Source organism: Rhineura floridana, chromosome 6 (assembly GCF_030035675.1).
Source record: "Rhineura floridana isolate rRhiFlo1 chromosome 6, rRhiFlo1.hap2, whole genome shotgun sequence".
Classification (NCBI taxonomy): domain Eukaryota; kingdom Metazoa; phylum Chordata; class Lepidosauria; order Squamata; family Rhineuridae; genus Rhineura; species Rhineura floridana.
Genome location: NC_084485.1, coordinates 118414627 through 118433698, shown reverse-complemented (window position 1 = coordinate 118433698; position 19072 = coordinate 118414627). Strand labels below are relative to the sequence as shown.

The 19072-nt window shown below is 42.6% G+C and overlaps 1 protein-coding gene across 4 annotated transcripts in view; it reads right to left on the bottom strand.

Moving 5' to 3' along the window:
- The window catches only part of LRRC8B (leucine rich repeat containing 8 VRAC subunit B), a 52565-nt gene extending 34290 nt beyond the window's left edge, over positions 1-18275 (bottom strand). For 2 of the 4 annotated variants that reach the window (XM_061633594.1, XM_061633598.1), the window contains exon 1: positions 7012-7243. The gene's annotated coding sequence lies outside the window, so the exon portion shown is untranslated. Of the gene's footprint in view, positions 1-6825; positions 6960-7011; positions 7244-18231 lie in introns of those variants that run through there. The other 2 variants (XM_061633596.1, XM_061633595.1) reach the window with 2 other exon arrangements.
- Positions 18276-19072: the final 797 nt, after the last annotated feature.

Below are 19072 nucleotides of genomic sequence, written 5' to 3'. Positions count from 1 at the left end.
GAAGAGATTCTTGCCAATACCCTTTCCCTCTGTACCGCTTCTCACATTATTTTAGAGGGTCTCCCAACCCTCTGGGGAAATTTTTGCTAAAGTGTGAAACAAGTATTTATTTTCATTTACATACACATCTAAAAATGTTCACCTTTCAACCAAGACATTTTATTTTACAAGGCAACCTCTGACATCACAACCAAGTACTATAACAGGAGAAACCAAGAGTAAATACACAGTAGCAAAACCTACCCAATATAACAAGCAATGTATTTTGTCTAAGTGCTTAATGAGACAGGTGATAGCTGTTACCTTTAACTAGAGTCTTCAAGACAGCTCATCTTACCCGATACACATTAATACCATGCAAATATCATATTCTCAACAAACTACATAAACTACTGAGTCAAGCTGGGTAAGAAAAAAAAGGAGTTAAGCTACAGAAGTTGTTAGGCCATAATTTATCTCCCTTGCCAATACTTATATTCTCCCTGGGATATATCAACATCATATCCAAGCAAAGGAGTTACCACAAATATACTACCGGTTCTATAGCCTTCAATACTATAGACAAGCATATTTTTCAACCAGTGCCTTGCCAAAGAAGTCCAAAGTTACATCTAGTCTGACACAGCTCACCTGGACTTCCAACTGAAACGTGACATTGGTTTCTCAGCTGCAACAACCTTAATGCCATCACTTAAAAAGTATAATTTAGTACTTCAGCAAAGGAAATGATATGTGGAGTTTTAGCATAACACCATAGAAAGAATATTACCAATGGAAATAGCTAGTTGCTTAGTAGCATGCAAGGGCTCCAAAATTTCCACGGTTTATCCATTCTTATAGGGAATGGTAGTGTTGCTGTATGTGTTTGTGTTGCCAAATTTCCTTTAAAGCAGCACACAGCAGCAGACATTAACAGCGGATGTTGAAATGCGAGTGTGGCAGCGTGTGTGTGCGTTTACCTACGAAAGCAGGCTTTTACCCTGCATCAGCATCACTGAGACTGGAGACTTAGTAAAATAAGAAAAGCTACTTTATTTATAGAAATACATAGTAGATAGAAAGGCATACCTAGTTCTAACTAACTAAGTTGGAGGCGTAACACCCAGGTGTAGGAGTTAGCCCCATGGCTAGGAGATAGAGTAGAGACAAAGGATATCTCCTCTCTCCCGGACAGTCAGAGAAGAACGAAGTGGAAAGGGCAGAAGGAGGAGGGGCAGGTAAGCTTCCCTAAAGATGTAACAGTCTAGCAACAGAAGGAAGTCAGAGCATCACAGGTAAAGGTAAACAAGCCTATCCATCTGGAGGATTCTAGCTCTATCTCCCTTCTGGAGCACAAACAAAAGAACAAAACAGGAGTTGCTCTTGCCCCACTTCCAACAGGTAGAAGGGTTTATGCATCATGTTCTAAGCAGTTTTTTAAAAAACATTTTTATAAACTAACACTCTCCAACTTGGCATGTCTAGATTGCTTCTGAAAACTGTCAGACATGTGGTTGCAGGCCTTGCCCTGCCTTAGTATCTCTTCTTCAAACTGTTAGCCAAGGGATATTTTCTGAGAAGAGCAGTGAGTGTACTCTTCATCATTTTTTAAAAGTCAAGGTGATAAGTCAAGGTAAATCAAATTTGGTGCCAAGAAATTGTCAGTATTGTGACATTATATATTACACAATAAAGCAAATGCATGTACTTGCTTATTCCATGCAACTGATTTACCTTTGCTAGTCAAAACAAGGGGCAAGGCGCTATCCAGGGTAATGAAATCCCACTCTCAGGACTGCTGGAAACCATTGTGCAAATGCAACCTTCAGCACTATGAATAGAAGGGCAACCAGATGCCTTAGATGACAGAGTTCTCATTGCTTCAATAGCTATATACAGGGGAAATTCATTCACATACTTGCTAAGATTCCTTCTAAAATGCCTTCTACATAAGCACTAGAGGCACATCTTCAACTGAATAGCTAAACTAGTCTCAGCAACAATTACCAAAATTGTTCATAATGATCACTTGCTAGTTAAAATCAATTTCAACTTAGCACTTGCCTGTGAAAAACTTGTTGACATATATATGCCCAGCATGTAAACTTTCCTGAGCCGATTATTACTCTCTCAATAGCACAGCACAAATGGGAGAACCGCTCCCCACAAAGACCATAAACGGAGAAAGTACAAAACATCACTCAACACTGTTATGCAAGTACACATTTTCTTAAGTCTTCCTTTGAGTGAAAGTTAAATGTTAGATTATCCTACATTAAAATTTCCATAAAACAATTTACAGAAGTGTTTATCCAAAAGACTGAAAACTGATGTTGCAACAAAGTAGTTTTCTGTGCCTGAAAACAAATACCTCTGAATGTAGTGAAATGTATGTTGAAACCACTTTCTCAACAGTTTAGAAAGTACCTTCACTTTATTTTTACAAATCAAGCCCATCACTTCAAACCTCAGTCTTCTTAAGCAATGAACTGGTATATTTTGAATGGGTTAGGAACAAATAATAGCTCTTCTTCTCCTTTCCTAGCTGGTTTACTTTCACCCAGGTCTCTGCAATCTCCAGGGAAATTCCTTGAGCCTGAAATGTTCTGTTACTTTTGGGACATTAGTTTTGGTTACCTCGCATGGGTTCAAGTTCAAGGATGTTATTAAGCTGTTTTTCTCTCTACCGTCTTTGAGCTTCCCTGATGTTAGCTGAAAATATAGTTTACCATGTGCTTCTTGCTGTAAAAATATGCCTTTAGGCAGAGACTGTGGATGCAACTTTGTGTGGGATAGCTGTACATGTGCACTGATGCATACCTGGCTCTTGAAATCTTTGGGCTAGAGCAAGCCATTGGTTGTGTTCCCAGAGTCTACATTTCAGTGGGCACAGTGTTGGGCATTGGCATGTCCCACACCACCCTATCTGATTTCAAGGTATGAAGCAACCCTTATATATGCTTTCTGCTATGCTGGAAGTGTCAGGAACAGAAAGTACAGACGAGGGTTAGTTGCTGTCTCTCCAAGTAGAAGGCATGTCGGCCAGATTCTTGAAACACTATTTTTAAAAGTTGAAATGTAATCCCAGAAAGAGACTTTTCTATAAATTCTGAATCTGTCATTTGGGTATCATTTAATGATAATGAAATCTAACTTAGATTATGCTTTTATCCTTAAATGACACCAGAATCTTAGATTACTTATTTTGATCTTTCTGTTAGGAATCCAGTATGTATCTAAATAAAATTTCCAACTGAAGCACACATGAGCTTCAAAGAAATCTGAATCCAGGGCCAAATCTGAGTTTGGTGACCAGATATTCAAAGTGAACTGACCCCATATCTAATGTGTAGATGCCTCTTGATAGCTAGTGCTTGATAGCTAGTGCAGAGAGGCTGATAGAACTGAGGAACTTGGACTTTCTTGCAGAGACTATTTAAAATGCTTTTATCCTGTCTTTCGACAAAATATGCTCAAGCATGTTACAACCGAAACATCTTAAATCCAATCAATAAACTAATGCATTCAAATCAACAAAATAAAGAACTGGTAGCAGTTACAAAACTTAAGTCATTAACTACAGTAAACGTTCAAGGAAATCAAAGTCTTTTACTGCAGATAATTAATGTCTCTTTAGTCTCAGATAAATGGGCTGAGAGTACAATAAAATCTATTGTGTGCTTCCACCTTTTTGGTGTCAAATAAACCTGTTTCCTAAATCAAACAAACATGTTTGATGGGTAAAGCTCACAAGTCAATTAGCTGCTTCCTTACAAAAAAACACTGTTTCAAGAAGGCTAGCTTGTAACTTGAGATAATATGGCATTAATTGCTAGTTTGGAAAGCTGTGTTCCCAAAGTGAGAGCCAGGAGGTGATTAGAGTGCAATTTTTGTGCTGCTTCATAAAACCACACTAAAAACCACACAGCTGCCCTGGGCTCCTACTGGGAGGAAGGGCGGGCTATAAATTTAATAAATAAATAATATAACACTGGTGCCATCTCAATGAATGTCTTTCCTATTGAACTCATTTGCAGGGTAATATATCTGCTTTCAAAAAAACTGGATTATTCTGCATTTTATCATGCCTGATATGGATCCACAAAGTACAGCTGATATGGCTAATCTTAGAGTTCACTAGTAAAGTCAAAAGTGTCTATTTAAACCTGTCAAAAGAAGATAAAAAGGAATAAAATTACCTAAATCATCCAGTAATTGAGTAGAAGCCTCTGGGCATGTTAAATAAGATAAAGACATGCACATCCTATACATGTTAAGAAGGAATTAATGCGCATCAAAGCTGAACTGCTAAATTGGTTAAGCTTGAATCCTCCCTTTTATCTGTATCAAAAACTTCAAAATCTCTGCCACAGGTAGATCCTTGCTTCTACTGTGTGGTTAGCAAATATAACATGATAGAATTATTTGTCATCATCATCCTGCTCTTTTATTAAGTGTACGCAGAGCAACATACAACATTGCTATAAGCCAAACAATGCAATCATTCCAAGTACAGCTAACACACCACAAAGTAAAAGCAGGTTGGAATATGTGATACATAAACATGTGACAGCAATCTGTCAAGGTGTTATAAATCAGGAGGGCATTTCAGAGTTCATGCACCACCACAAAAAGTTCCTGTCTCTTGGGCTCAATCAATAAAACTCCCAGGATGGAACTGAGAGCAAGGCCTCTAATGTTATTCTTAATTTCACTACTACTTTTTTATTTTTGATAACATGCTACTACACTTGGAAGTTAGTTGCCTAGCAGTGTCTCAATGACATTTTCCATATTTATATGGGTTTACTTACTACAGGAAAAGCTTTGGTACAAGTTGTATATTTCAAGGACCCCACTTTCATCTCACAAACTTATACTGCAATCCAGGGCACACTTAACTGGGCGTAAGCCACTCAGCAGAGTAGGACCTATGAATATATAAAGCATTGTGCTGCACCTCTTTTTTTCAGTGACAACTCTTTGATGTTACACAAAAAACCCACCTATAATATTAAAAGATATAAAGAAAAAAACCCAAATACTCAAGAAAAAAACCCCTTAATACTCAAGATCGCCTATTTTTCTTACAAGACAGTGGGTAAGTTAAGTGAAATTGAGCCTCTTGTAAAAATGTCACTGGTCATATTAAAACAAGGCTGCGATGTAATCTTTTCATTGGTAAAATCATATCTTTTAATGTTGATCAGCATTCTAAATCAGGTAATGCTTTCAGGGTAACACAGACCACTGAACTCCTCCTTTCTCAAAGTCTCATTTTCTGCACTATAATAGCTTTGCATGGAAAACAAGCATGCTGGGTGGTATCCAATTTAGTGCTATGTGAACATTTCATCAGCATGAGGATTTCTGCTTGCGCAACTCAATGTTCTTCCCCTCTTCATACCCCTTAAATTGTCCAAAAGGTCCCCCAACCCTCCAAAGGAGATTTGGGGAGGTTGTGGGGTGCACACAGGGGGATCCTACTGCACAAGCAGAAATCCTTGCACTGACGGGATGTGTTAACTGAATACTGCCTGTTGTATGTTGATTGGTTACCTTCTATTATGTCATTGCAGTAACTCAGGTCTGCAAATTACATTCTTGTAGTGTTATGCCAGTCCAATTATTTTCATATGAAAGTCTAAGCACTTATTTGTTGGCATAGGAAGTCCTAGATTGACACAAAAATAAACAAAATCTGTAATATGCATTTCATAATTATGCTGAGACTGAAAACTACTAGGGAAGGCTTTGTAAAGTTTAAATCAAATTGACATACTTGGGAACATTTGTCTAGTGGCCGCATAGAAAGAGTGGCTGAGAGAAACTGATATTCATGATAAAATGTTAAGTGTCTTGTTTAAATATTAATTACCGTGACCTTGACTCTAGTTCAGCAAAACTCTAAGAATGTGCCTGTATTGTGCTTGCAGTTCAGAACAATAACTTTAGCAATGAACTCTTTTGATACCTGTGTTGCGAAATATAGGCTATTGGGTGGGGGGAAGAGTTAACACTGCAGACTTTAGCAATAACTTATCCACAACATTTCCAATGTCTGTGCGTCTTTACTCTATGACCACCAGGCACACACATGGTGACACAGCAGATGCCCAATCAACCCTTTTCTCCTAGAAGTCCTTCCCCTGTGTTCTTAGTCAGCTGTAACTGGCTGTGGCCACTCAGAAATGAAGCTGGAACAACAAAGAGCCTTGACTAACAGATCTATTACTACATAAGCTGTAGTGGCTGATGATAACTGGAGCTGGTGCAGCAAAAAGCAGGGAGACCAACAGTAGGTGGGGCCAGAGCCAATAACAGCTAGAGCTAATTAGTTCTACTTTTTGCCCCCATCTTCCTCCCTGCTGAATTCTACAAATGGCAACACTGAGACTAAGGAGGAGAAAGCAGACAGTCAGGGCAAGTGGACTTGGAAGAACCAAGATTAAGATTGTTAGGGCACTGCCCCATTTGTTCTAATGGATCAGCCTCCACCGTGCATAAGCTTTCACTTCATTAGATGTATTATAATAAGTGAAGCGGACCCCGACATAAGCTTATGCCACAATAAAAACTTTAGTCTTTAACAAATTACAAGACCTTCCGGCTTCTGCTGCAACAGACCAAGCCAACCACCCTTTCCCCTTCAGTAGGGAAGAAAAGGCACTAAGCACATGCCCCGTGGCACTCCTTTGCTCTTAATTTTTAGATGACATCTAATGAAGTGACAGGAATGAGGTCTGGCACAGACAAGTTAGAGAGAAAGAAAAAGAAACTGATAGCCAGAGCCAGGAGTCAGGAAGACAGTTGAAGTGAACAGGTAAATGTTCACTCCATTCCTACCTTCTCCTCAAACCCCTCCAAGAGGAAGGCCACTGAAACCAGGTGACGGGTGCCCTTTGCCAATCTCCCACCTGAAGGAATGGGCGGGAAGACAGGTTCCTAACGGCCAGCCCCCGCCCACGAGGTCAGCCTTGACAGGTGCTCCCTCTCGCCATTTCTTTCTCGCCGATTCTCTATCTCGCTCACCTGAACCAGCCGCTGCCTCCGCCTTCTCCGTGAACCAGCCAGCCAGCCTACCTGCCTGCCCACCCGGTGTGTGCGCTTGGCCGCTGGGTTCACCAGAGCACCGGGGCACCGGGCGGGCGGGAGAAGAAAGAGGAGCAGCTCCCAGAGACAAAATAAATAAGAAGGGGGCGGCTCGCGCACCGGCTTCAACCAGCACTTCTCCGGCTGAGGCTCCGCCCAGCTCCTTTGTTACGTCACTGGACGTGTCTGCCAATAGGGGTCCAGCTAGCAAAACCGCTGACTTGGGCGAGGAGGGCAGAGCAAGGGGGAAGGGAGCGCAAAAAAAGGGGGGGAAAGCAGGGAAGGCGGAGGGGAGTGAGTGAGAGAAGGGGGGGGAGCAAGACAAAAGAAGCCGTGGAGTCATCTCCCACCCCGGGAGACCGCCTGATTTCCGCCTCAGAAAAAAATGTGGAGGATGGGCGCACGTGGAGTATCCTCAAACGACCCCAGCGAGCGCCTCATGGCTCCATTTTACGTAAATTCACTCGGAGGAAAGCCCATTCCCAAGTAAATGTGCGTTGGGTTGCAGCCTTAAAAGCACACACCGATCACATTCGTTTGAGATAGCGCAGAGAGTTTGGAGATGCTTTCCAAAGAAGCCTCCCTTTCACAGCCCAGGGCCTTGCTAACACTTCCTTCTTCCTCGTCGTTGCCACAATTCCTCAAGGGTATATTGAAATATTGAGGAAATACCCTCTGGTTAAACGACATTTAGAGGGAGCTCGGCTATCACGCCGCTGTTGACTGTGTGCCCTCCAGCGTTTAATATGCAGAGAAGTTTAGTAGGTTTCAAGCAGAAAACCTGTTTTGAGGGCCAAGATGTAACCCTAGATAGGGAACCTGTGGCCCCCCAGATACTGCTGGACTACAATTCCTATCCCAGGCCACTTGCCACACTGTGAGGCTGATGGGAGGTGGAATCTAGCAAAGTATTGGGAGGGTCACATGTTCCCAATCCCTGGCTTGGACCCTTAGATGAATGTCACTATTTCTATGTTAAGGGTGTGTGATATAGTACAGTATGTGGTATGTTGCCCCCAGAGGTTTGGTCAAGAGGCTATGCAGCCCTTGATCTAAAACGGTTGCCCACTCTTGAGGGTAATATTAATAAAAATGCGGGTGTCAGTATTTGCAGAATGAGTTTGCTTCACTGTGAGTAATCAGACTACCCATTCCAGATCTGAGTATTGCACAAAAAGCATCTGTAGCTGTGTTGGTTCATAAGAAAGAGAACACCAAAAATCCTCAGTTGGACAATACTTTATTAGGAGCAACAAAAATGTCACAACATAGAAAGCAAGCGTTGGAGTTCTCCAGAAATCTTCATAGAGCTAGATGAAAAATAAAACATGTGCAGAGAGGATGAAAAAATACTGGTCTGATGTTGTAGCCACAAACTTGGCGTTAGGTCACAGTGGATTGAGGGTAAGAGAAGATGACAGAAGTGCAGAGCAATCCTGTGTCTGCTCTAAAGTAAGATCTATTAAATTAAGTGAGGTTTACTCTCACCTGAGGTAAGTGTGTATAGTAGGATTATGGTCTTAAACGGATTAGGCTCAGTCAGGTGCTGGGAAGGTTTTAGGTTGTACCAAGGATTGCTGGGACAAAGGAACATCCCCCATTTACTTATCAGGATGTGTCCCTAGCCTTAAGCTACATAGACAGGTTCCTTGTAGGGTAGAGAACTTCAACTGATGCAAAATGCTGCCACTCAATTGCTGGCCCTAAACAGGTTGAGATCTGCATACTTTAAGTACTACCTTCTTCTACATGTCCCTCTATACATGCTCTGGTCATCATCTGAAGCACTGTATTTTAATTGTTGCTTTTTATGTGAACTGCCTTGTGAAGAATTTTATTCTTGAAAGGTGGTATAGAAAGGTATGAAATAAATGCTCCAGGTACCACTGTCAAATGAGATATGGCAGGCAGCTAGTAGGAGGAGCAAGGCTCTTTTGGTAGTTGCACCCACTTTGTGGAATGCCCTCCTGAGGATGGTTCATCAGGTCCCAACATGTTAGTCCATGATTGATGCTTTTTTGCTTTGTGATATTTGATTTTTTTTTTTGTCAGTGTGGTGTAGTGGTTAAGGTGTTGGATTACGACCTGGGAGACCAGGGTTTGAATCCACACACAGCCATTAAGCTCACTGGGTGACCTTGGGCCAGTCACTGCCTCTTAGCCTCAGAGGGAGGCAATGGTAAACCCCCTCTGAATACTGCTTACCATGAAAACCCTATTCATAGGGTCGCCCATAAGTCAGAATCGACTTGAAGGCAGTCCATTTCATTTTTCGATACAATTAATAAAGTAATGAACACTGTCTGTCCTCTTCTGCATTTCATTTCCCTTCGACTTCACAGTTTACAATCTCCCCCCCCATATATACCTGTAACCAAACATACCATATATACCTGTAGATATACTTGTAACTCAGGATAAAACTTCACTTGATGAAATGGACTGTAGTCCATGAAAGCTTATGCCATAATAAAGCTGTTTGTCTTTAAGCTGCCACAAGACTACAGTTGTTTTTTCCAGCCTGTGTTGTGGGAGGATGTGGACAAGTTTACTGGAGCTGTGAGATCTATTGCCTGCCTGTTAGACCCTTGCACATCAATGCTAGTGAAATCAGTGAGAACTGGGCTGGGTATATGTGCACTGAAGGACATTAAAGCCTCAGTGAGGAAGGTGTAATCCCTGCATACCTGAAGGAGCAGTGATGAGACCACTACTGAAGAAGCCAAATTTAGACCTGACAACTATGGATAACTACAGCCTGGTCTCGAAAGTGTCTTTTTTGTGCAGGTGGTGGCCTCTCAGCTCCAGTTGGTTTTGGATTATGTTAGTTATTTTGATCTATTCCAGTCTAGTTTCAGGAGCAGTTTTGGGACAGAAAAAGCCTTGGTCACCCTAGTGGATGACTTACACTGGAGAATGCAGGGGTGGGGGCAGTGCTATCTTGTTAAGTTCTCCTGGATCTCTCAGTAGCTTTTGATGCCATCACCTATTGTATTCCACTGGATTTTTTGTCCAGTTGCGTTTAGGAAGCTCATTTTTTTGATGGCTCTTGTCCTTCCTGGACCAGTGTTCCCAGAAGATGATGCTGTGGGACTTTTGTTCCACCCCATGGCTATTAGCTTATGGGGTAAACACATGAAAAAGGGGGAGGTTTGGGCTACAGTGTCATCAGTATATCTCACTTTTCCATCTTCTAAACCCAGGGAGGCTGTAGAAATCCTAAACTGGTGCTTGGTGGTGGTTTTGGGATGGATAAGGGCAAACAAACTGAAGTTAAATCCAGGTAAGATGCATCTTAAGATCAACAGTGGAGAGACAGTTGGGAGAGGGTGGCTAAGCTCCCATCCTACTGGTGAGCTAGCGGGATGCTATTTTCTGCCTCCGGTTCCTTTTTCTCCCACTGCAAGAAAAAAACAGGTGATGAGGGAGCTAGGCAGAGTTGCACAAAAGGAAGGCACTCAAATTACTGCCTTTCCTAAGCATGAGCAGACTATATCTCAACTGGAATCTCTCCTATTAAGTGTGCTGCAAACTTCTTCCTTGACTGGAGAAGATGCAGGTATGTTAAAAGCCTTGCTGGGTGATTAGCAACTGGGAGCCTGCTTTTCTGTTGTGTAAAGTGTGCAGTTTGAAAGTAATCCCTCCACCCCCAAAATCTTGTTTAACCGGCTCATTAACAGTTTATAGACTGCTGAGATCCCTAACTACAATTCCTGTTTTCAAAAACAAGCCTTAACTGGCTTATACCTGGAATCACAAAACAAAACAAAAACCATACCAAACGTTTTAATTAAGCAGGGAAGGCTGACCTATTTTGTGCTCTAAATTGCAACCACACTTTATAGGGAATTTTTGCAGGGCCTGGATTTGCTCCTGCTGCTTCCTGCATCCAGTTGCTTCCTTATACACAGAAATATGTACCAAGCCTACTGCACCAATATGACATCACAATTCATGTTGATGTGCTGGGACTGTGCCAACTGATCTGAGAATAGTAAAATAATACCTTATTAAAACCAACCAAAATCCACTTAGTAACAGTCATCAGAATTCTGGTGTTTGAATTCAGCAGAATTCTTCTTCAGGATGGATGTTAAGGGGGTGGGGTGGGGTGGGGTGGGAAAGCTTCCCCAAAAAGGGGTGGGGGAGAAAAAGATCTTGCTGTGCCTTATGGAAGCCCCAGTCTACAGTTTGCAATGGTCTCCAAAGAGGATGGAGGAGACATTTTGCAGGCTAAGATTGCAATCCTAAGCACCTTTACCTAGGAGTAAGGTCCATGTCCAATCAAAGGACTTGCTTATGCATAAACATGCATAGAATGGCAAATGCAATTCAATATAAACAAGTGTAAAATTATGCATATTGGAGCAAAAAATCTGAATTTCACATATACGCTCATGGGGTCTGAACTGGCGGTGACTGACCAGGAGAGAGACCTCGGGGTTGTAGTGGACAGCACGATGAAAATGTCGACCCAGTGTGCGGCAGCTGTGAAAAAGGCAAATTCCATGCTAGCGATAATTAGGAAAGGTATTGAAAATAAAACAGCCGATATCATAATGCCATTGTATAAATCTATGGTGCGGCCACATTTGGAATACTGTGTACAGTTCTGGTCGCCTCATCTCAAAAAGGATATTATAGTTGGAAAAGGTTCAGAAGAGGGCAACCAGAATGATCAAGGGGATGGAGCGACTCCCTTACGAGGAAAGGTTGCAGCATTTGGGGCTTTTTAGTTTAGAGAAAAGGCGGGTCAGAGGAGACATGATAGAAGTGTATAAAATTATGCATGGCATTGAGAAAATGGATAGAGAAAAGTTCTTCTCCCTCTCTCATAATACTAGAACTCGTGGACAATCAAAGAAGCTGAATGTTGGAAGATTCAGGACAGACAAAAGGAAGTACTTCTTTACTCAGCGCATAGTTAAACTATGGAATTTGCTCCTACAAGATGCAGTAATGGCCACCAGCTTGGATGGCTTTAAAAGAAGATTAGACAAATTCATGGAGGACAGGGCTATCAATGGCTACTAGCCGTGATGGCTGTGCTCTGCCACCCTAGTCAGAGGCAGCATGCTTCTGAAAACGAGTTGCCGGAAGCCTCAGGAGGGGAGAGTGTTCTTGCACTCGGGTCCTGCTTGCGGGCTTCCCCCAGGCACCTGGTTGGCCACTGTGAGAACAGGATGCTGGACTAGATGGGCCACTGGCCTGATCCAGTAGGCTCTTCTTATGTTCTTAGGATTGGACTATAAAATCTCTCATCACCCCTAACCATTGGCCACGATAAATGGGGTTGGTGGAAGTTGGAGTTCAGCAATGTCTGGTGTATGTGTGTTATATGCCTTCAAGTCAATTACGACTTATGGTGACCCTATGAATCAGCGACCTCCAGTAGCATCTGTTGTAAACCACCCTGTTCAGATCTTGTAAGTTCAGGTCTGTGGCTTCCTTTATAGAATCAATCCATCTCATTTGGTCTTCCTCTTTTTCTATTCCCTTCTGTTTTTCCCAGCATTATTGTCTTTTCTAGTGAATCATGTCTTCTCATGATGTGTCCAAAGTATGATAATCTTAGTTGCATCATTTTAGCTTCTAGTGACAGTTCTGGTTTAATTTGTTCTAACACCCAATTATTTGTCTTTTTCACAGTCAATGGTATCCGCAAAGCTCTCCTCCAACCCCACATTTCAAATGAGTTGATTTTTCTCTTATCTGCTTTCTTCACTGTCCAACTTTCACATCCATACATAGAGATTGGGAATACCATGGTCTGAATGATCCTGACTTTAGTGTTCAGTGATACATCTTTGCATTTGAGGACCTTTTCTAGTTCTCTCATAGCTGCCCTCGCCAGTCCTAGCCTTCTTCTGATTTTTTTACTATTGCCTCCATTTTGGTTAATGACTGCATCATCATCATCACTGGCGATCACTCGTGGCCGAGTAAGATTGTCTTCCAAGATAAGGTCTTTAACAGTGGGTCCGTGAGTGACTGTGGAGGCCAATTCTGGATCCACAAAGCCTCCCACAGTGAGGGCATAGGTTTCCAGATGGAAGATGGTTGCAATGAGGATTTGTTTGATGTGCCTTCTGCTTAGCTTGTTTGTCCCGTTCGCCCTGTATTTGTGCTTCTTCAAAGTCCACAGCACCTTTGATAATAGACAACCTCCATTTTTTTCCCATCCTTAAATTGGGAGTAAAGTAGCTGCTTTAGAAGATGGTGATTAGGCATTCAAATAACATGGCCGGTCGAGCGAAGCTGATGTTGCACCAAGGTATTGATAAGGCATGACAAGTTCAATGTCCTCATTATCACCTTTGAAGTTACATACATCTTCTGTTGTCATTACTTTAGTCTTCTTGATGTTCAGCTGTAGTCCTGTTTTTCTGCTTTCCTCTTTAACTTTTATCAGCATTTGTTTCAGATCATTACTGGTTTCTGCTAGTAGTATGGTATCGTCTGCATATCTTAAATTATTGATATTTCTCCCTCCAATTTTCACACCTCCTTCATCTTGGTCCAATCCCGCTTATATATTCTGCATATAGATTAAACAAATAGGGTGATAAAATACAATCCTGTCTCACACCCTTTCCGATGGGGAACCAGTCAGTTTCTCCATATTTTGTCCTTACAGTAGCCTCTTGTGCAGAGTATAGGTTGCGCATCAGGACAATCAGATGCTGTGGCACCCCCATTTCTTTTAAAGCATTCCATAGTTTTTCATGATCTACACAGTCAAAGGCTTTGCTGTAGTCTATAAAGCACAGGGCGATTTTCTTCTGAAATTCCTTGGTCTGTTCCATTATCCAACATATGCTTGCGATATGATCTCTGGTGCCTCTTCCCTTTCTAAATCCAGCTTGGACATCTGGCATTTCTCGCTCCATATACGGTAAGAGCCTTTGTTGTAGAATCTTGAGCATTACTTTACTTGCATGGGATATTAAGGCAGTAGTTCGATAATTACTGCATTTCCTGGGATCCCCTTTGGAATTGGGATGTATATTGAATGCTTCCAGTCTGTGGGCCATTGTTTAGTTTTCCATGTTTCTTGACAATTTTTTGTCAAAATTTGAACAGATTTCATCTTCGTAACTTGTAGCAGCTCAATTGGTATGCCATCTATTTCTGGTGATTTGTTTCTTCCAAGTATTTTAAGTGCAGTCAGGGCTGGCCCCAGACATGCCGGGGCCCTTGGGCACCAGCTTGCTCTGGGCCCTAGCACACATGTGCACACACACACATGCACGTGTGTGCGCACCCAGGGCCAGCCCCACACATGCTGGAGCCCTTGGGCAAAAGCCTGCCCCAGGCCCCAGTGCTCCCCTTCTGCGACTTGCGCACGGCGACACCTTCAGGACTCCGCCATTCCCTTCCTTAACTTACCTTGTTCTGCGGTTGTGCACGCAGTGGTGCCCTTAAGAAAGATGGAGGCTGAGGTTTCCCTAAGGAGCTGAAGCCTCTGCCGCCATCTTGGTTCATGGCATGGATGCGAGCGCACAGCATGCATGCGTGCCGTCAGCCAAGATGGCGGCAGAGGCTTCAGCCTCTTAGGAAAACCTGCCGCCATCTTTCTTAAGGGCAAGGCTGCGTGCGCAACCGCAGAACAAGGTAAGTTAAGGAAGGGAATGGCGGAGCCCCGAAGCTCTCGCCCTGCGATCCACAGCAGCGATCCTGCTGCGAATCACGGAAGGGGAGTAGAGGGCCTCCCTAGGGGCTCCTGTAGCCTCAGGGGCCCTCAGGCCAGTGCTCCCCTGGCCCTCCCTTGGAACCGGGCCTGAGAGCAGCTTTCACCTCATATTCACCTCCACCCGTCATCTTGGTTGATGGCATGCATGCATGCTACATGTGCGCATCCCTGCCATCAGCCAAGATGGTGGAAGGGGAATCAGCCCCTTAGGGAAACCTCGGCCACCACCTTGGTTGATGTCAGGCTTGTGCCCTCAGTGCAACCAGCATTTACATCAAGGGAGAGGTAGGTGGGGCATGCAGGCAGGTATTGTGGGCCTGCGCAGCAGTAGGGGGAGTGTCTGGGAGCTCCCTCTCACGATTTGCAGCAGAGTTAGGAGCCAACGCTGCTGCAGATCGCAGAAGGGAGTGCTACCCACCCACCCTAAGGTGGGGCCCTTCAGGGGACCCAGGGGCCCTTGGCCAGGGCCTGAACTGGCCACCCTCTGGGGCCAGCCCTGTACTCAGTGCTAAAGTGTGCAGAAATATGTGATTAGTTGTTGCATGCTTATATTTAGAATCTGTTTACCTTACAATTGTCATAGTGGTGCATGCTCCCCATTTCTCCAAGTGGCAAGAAGCTCTAGACAGGGAGCAGATCTTTATTAAAAGGCAGAGGAGGGTTTTAGTATCAGTGAACAAGCAGCAGCAAGAAGCAATTAGATTACAAAACCCAAATCTTTACAAAGATTTATGACATGCTGCCCTCTGCTGGTCAATTTGGAGAGGTGACTTGAATAACAAATACTTTCTTAAATGGACTGCCTTCAAGTTGATTCCGACTTATATGGCAACCTTATGAATAGGGTTTTCATGGTAAGCAGTATTCAAAGGTGGTTTACCAATGCCTTCCTCTGAGGATGAGAGGCAGTGACTGACCCAAGGTCACCCAGTGCAGGGATGAGACTGTGCTGGGACCATCAAGGGGCAAGCTTTTCCACCTGCCTTGCCCCACGCCTCTGCCTGGACCTTATCAGGAGGAGCTGCAGGCTGAGAGGTGCTGCTGCAGGGGTGAAACTGTGCTGGGACCATCAAGGGGCAAGTTTTCCACCTGCTTTGCCCCCCACCCTGGCTCTTAGTGACATTTTTCTAGGGACTGCCCTTTACCAGGAAAATGAATGCTTTTGGTTTGCTGTTCTTGTTTTTTAGAAATGTTAGCATTTTGTTAGTTTGATTCTTTTTGGTAAATTGTATTGTTTTTATTTGTATTTTTATTTGTGTGTAAGCCGCCTTGGGGGCCTATTTGGCTGAAAGGCGGCCTAGAAATAAAACATAACATGAGCTTCATGGCTGTGTGAGGATTCGAACCCTGGTCTCCCAGGTCACAGTCCAACACTCAAACCACTATGCCACACTGGCTCTCTGCTTTCTTAAAGTGTGCAAAAAAAGTTATGTAAAATGAGAGGTGGGGAACCTTTGGTCCTTTGGACGTTGCTGGGCTACAGTTCCCATCATCCATGACCATTGGCCATGGTGGCTGGGGCTGGTGGGAATAGAAGTCTATCAACATGTGGAGGGCCATTGATTCCCCACTTCTGTGATAGATCAATGTATGAAGCTACCTGGGTTGCCATATTCCAGTTCCACAAATCCGGGCAGGTTAATTTGCATATTATGCAAATTATTTGCATATTATGCAAATATTTGCATATTAATATTTGGATTGTCCAGTTGTTTTGTTTTTGTGCCTAGGAATTACCACCAAAAACTGGGGAAAGATGTGAGAAATCTTTTTTTTTAAAGCAACATTTTCAGCCTTAAATGCCTAGACTCTAGTTTCCAACACTATGGAGTATTTATTGATTGATTAAGAGAATTTACATCCTGCCCTTTTGCTGTTAAAAACAGAGCTCAGCACAGCTTACAAATATAATAAAAACAATAAAAATACACAATCAATATAAAAACATAATAAAAACATAAAATAGCAACAAACATAAAGTAAGTCAGGGCAGCAGCACGGTTAACCATAACATATACAATATATTTCAGAGATGTGGTGGGTGGAGAAAAACAAGCCAAAATGTTAGGAAAAGGAGTCTTTCACACCACATGCTCGGTTCTAAATACAGTTGCAGCAAGTTTTACAAGTTCCTCCAGTATTCCACTGGTGCAGGCACTCAGACATTCAAAGTATCTGTATGTTTCTTAGGTTTTATAAAAGCAGAGCTTTGCTTAACTCAAAATTTCTCAACCACATCTACACAGGTTCCACCTCCATACTCAAAATGAAACTGGGCCTGGAAGTGTGCAACAACCCCACACATACCTTGCTAATTAGATTACCAATGCCAGGATGTCTGTCTTATCGACTACTCTCCTGCTCCCCCACACACACCGGGCATCATGAAAGACCCAGTACTGGGCTCAGAAAGAAAATAAATATCTGGTCCTCTTCAAAGTATTGATAAGCCTCTTGTTTTAATTGAAATAATAATTATAAATTCTTGTTCTTATCACTAATGGGAGTTAATTATCTTGCATATGCTGCTGTTGCTTCTATGGCTGTAACCGAGTGTTAAAGATAAGTGAAATGCAAATAGGAAAAAAAAACACAGAAGGCAGTAACACTTCCTAAATGTAATACCATACCAACCACAACAAGATTCCTATGAGTAAGACAAAAAACTAAGCATCTCACAACCAGTCAGGATTCCTAACCAAAAACCAAAAATATGATAAATGAAGAAATATGTATATAAGCATGACTATCAAATATATTTATTATTTACACAAACTGTAAAGATATTTATAGTGCAATCCTAAGTTTATTTATTCAGAAGCAAGTCCCAGCGTATTCAGTGGGGCTTACTCAAACAGGACAAAACTGCAACCTCAAGTGATAAGCAACTTCATTCACACAACCCAAAATTCCAAATCATGCTACTTTATGCTGTTTTGCAACTGTTTATACTTGTTTTATGGTCATTGGATTTTAAATGGCTTTATTTCTTGTTGTGAGCTGCATTGGTTTCCAACCCTACCTCACAGGGGTGTTGGAAACACTCCATACACACACACGCACACACAGCAGATGTATAAATACATACAGCCCATATAATAGTTTATTGTCAAACCAGTTGGTCATTGCAGAAAAATCAGTATTAGTTTTAAAAATTTCCTACAGAATAAAAACTGTAATACCTAAGTAAGCCCTGCCTACTTGCTTTAAAATTGGACTGGAGACAGAAAGAGTTTGAACACAAACATAATTCTTTTTTACATTCACTCCAAAGTCCCATTGATTTTCAGCACATTCATAACCATGTCTACTCAAAGTAAGTCCTATTGAATTAAATGGGATTTACTTTGGGCATATGGGATTAGCATTGCTTTTACAAAAAGCAAGTATTGGGAAGGTTTTCAAAACACTGCCCAAGCTCTAACTCCTGCACACAAGAGGAAAAACACTGAAATGTATATACTTACCCAATTTATGAGATTTTCAGATAAATGGGGGTGGGTGGGTGAAACCACCATTTTGTTTTCTAGACACCAGGTCAATGAAACTGAAACACAATCCCTGATTGGCTGGAATGCTGAACGGGCGGGGTTAAAGCTACAAAGTGCTATAGTACAGTACTGTTTAAAGAAAGATTTAACAGTCGAGGGGGGTGGCTGACGTTTTTATGTATATCTCGAGAACCGGACCACCTAGAAACTTAATTTTTTTTTTAAATTAAAGCTGAGAATCTGGGCCACGTAAGGGGCTAGCCGGGCGCCAGGTGGCATGCATAGAATCCGGGTAAAACCCGGCTGGCTATCTGGGCAATATGGCAACCCTACCTAAGAAGGAGTTTGATTCTGATTGATGTTCCATATTCTAGCCCAGTATTGACATGACTTATGGTGGCTCCCCATGGTTTCACATGGAGTCTTCTCTAATCCTGAAGTCTAACCAGAGGTGTAGTCATCCAGGGTCTCAGGGTGGGGAGAGCGGGCTTAGATCCCTTACTTTTTTGGGAGCCAGGTTCCAGCAAAGCCTCTGTCTCCAGTGTTTCATGAGCCAAACAGCATGAAGGGTATGTGTTAGTCACTGAGAAGAGTCTTCTAAAGCAGTATTCAAACCAGGCCAGATTATAGTATAATATGAGAAGGCTGTATAATTTTAGAAGGGGGGCTGTGACTATTATGAAGAGACCCTGCACTTCTCAATTTGGCACTACACTTCTAAGCCCAACATCTTTCTTTAATTGGAGATGCTAGGGATGGAACCTCTGCACCCAAGGCATGTGCTCTACCACTTGGTTGCCAACCCTGCTTGAATGTG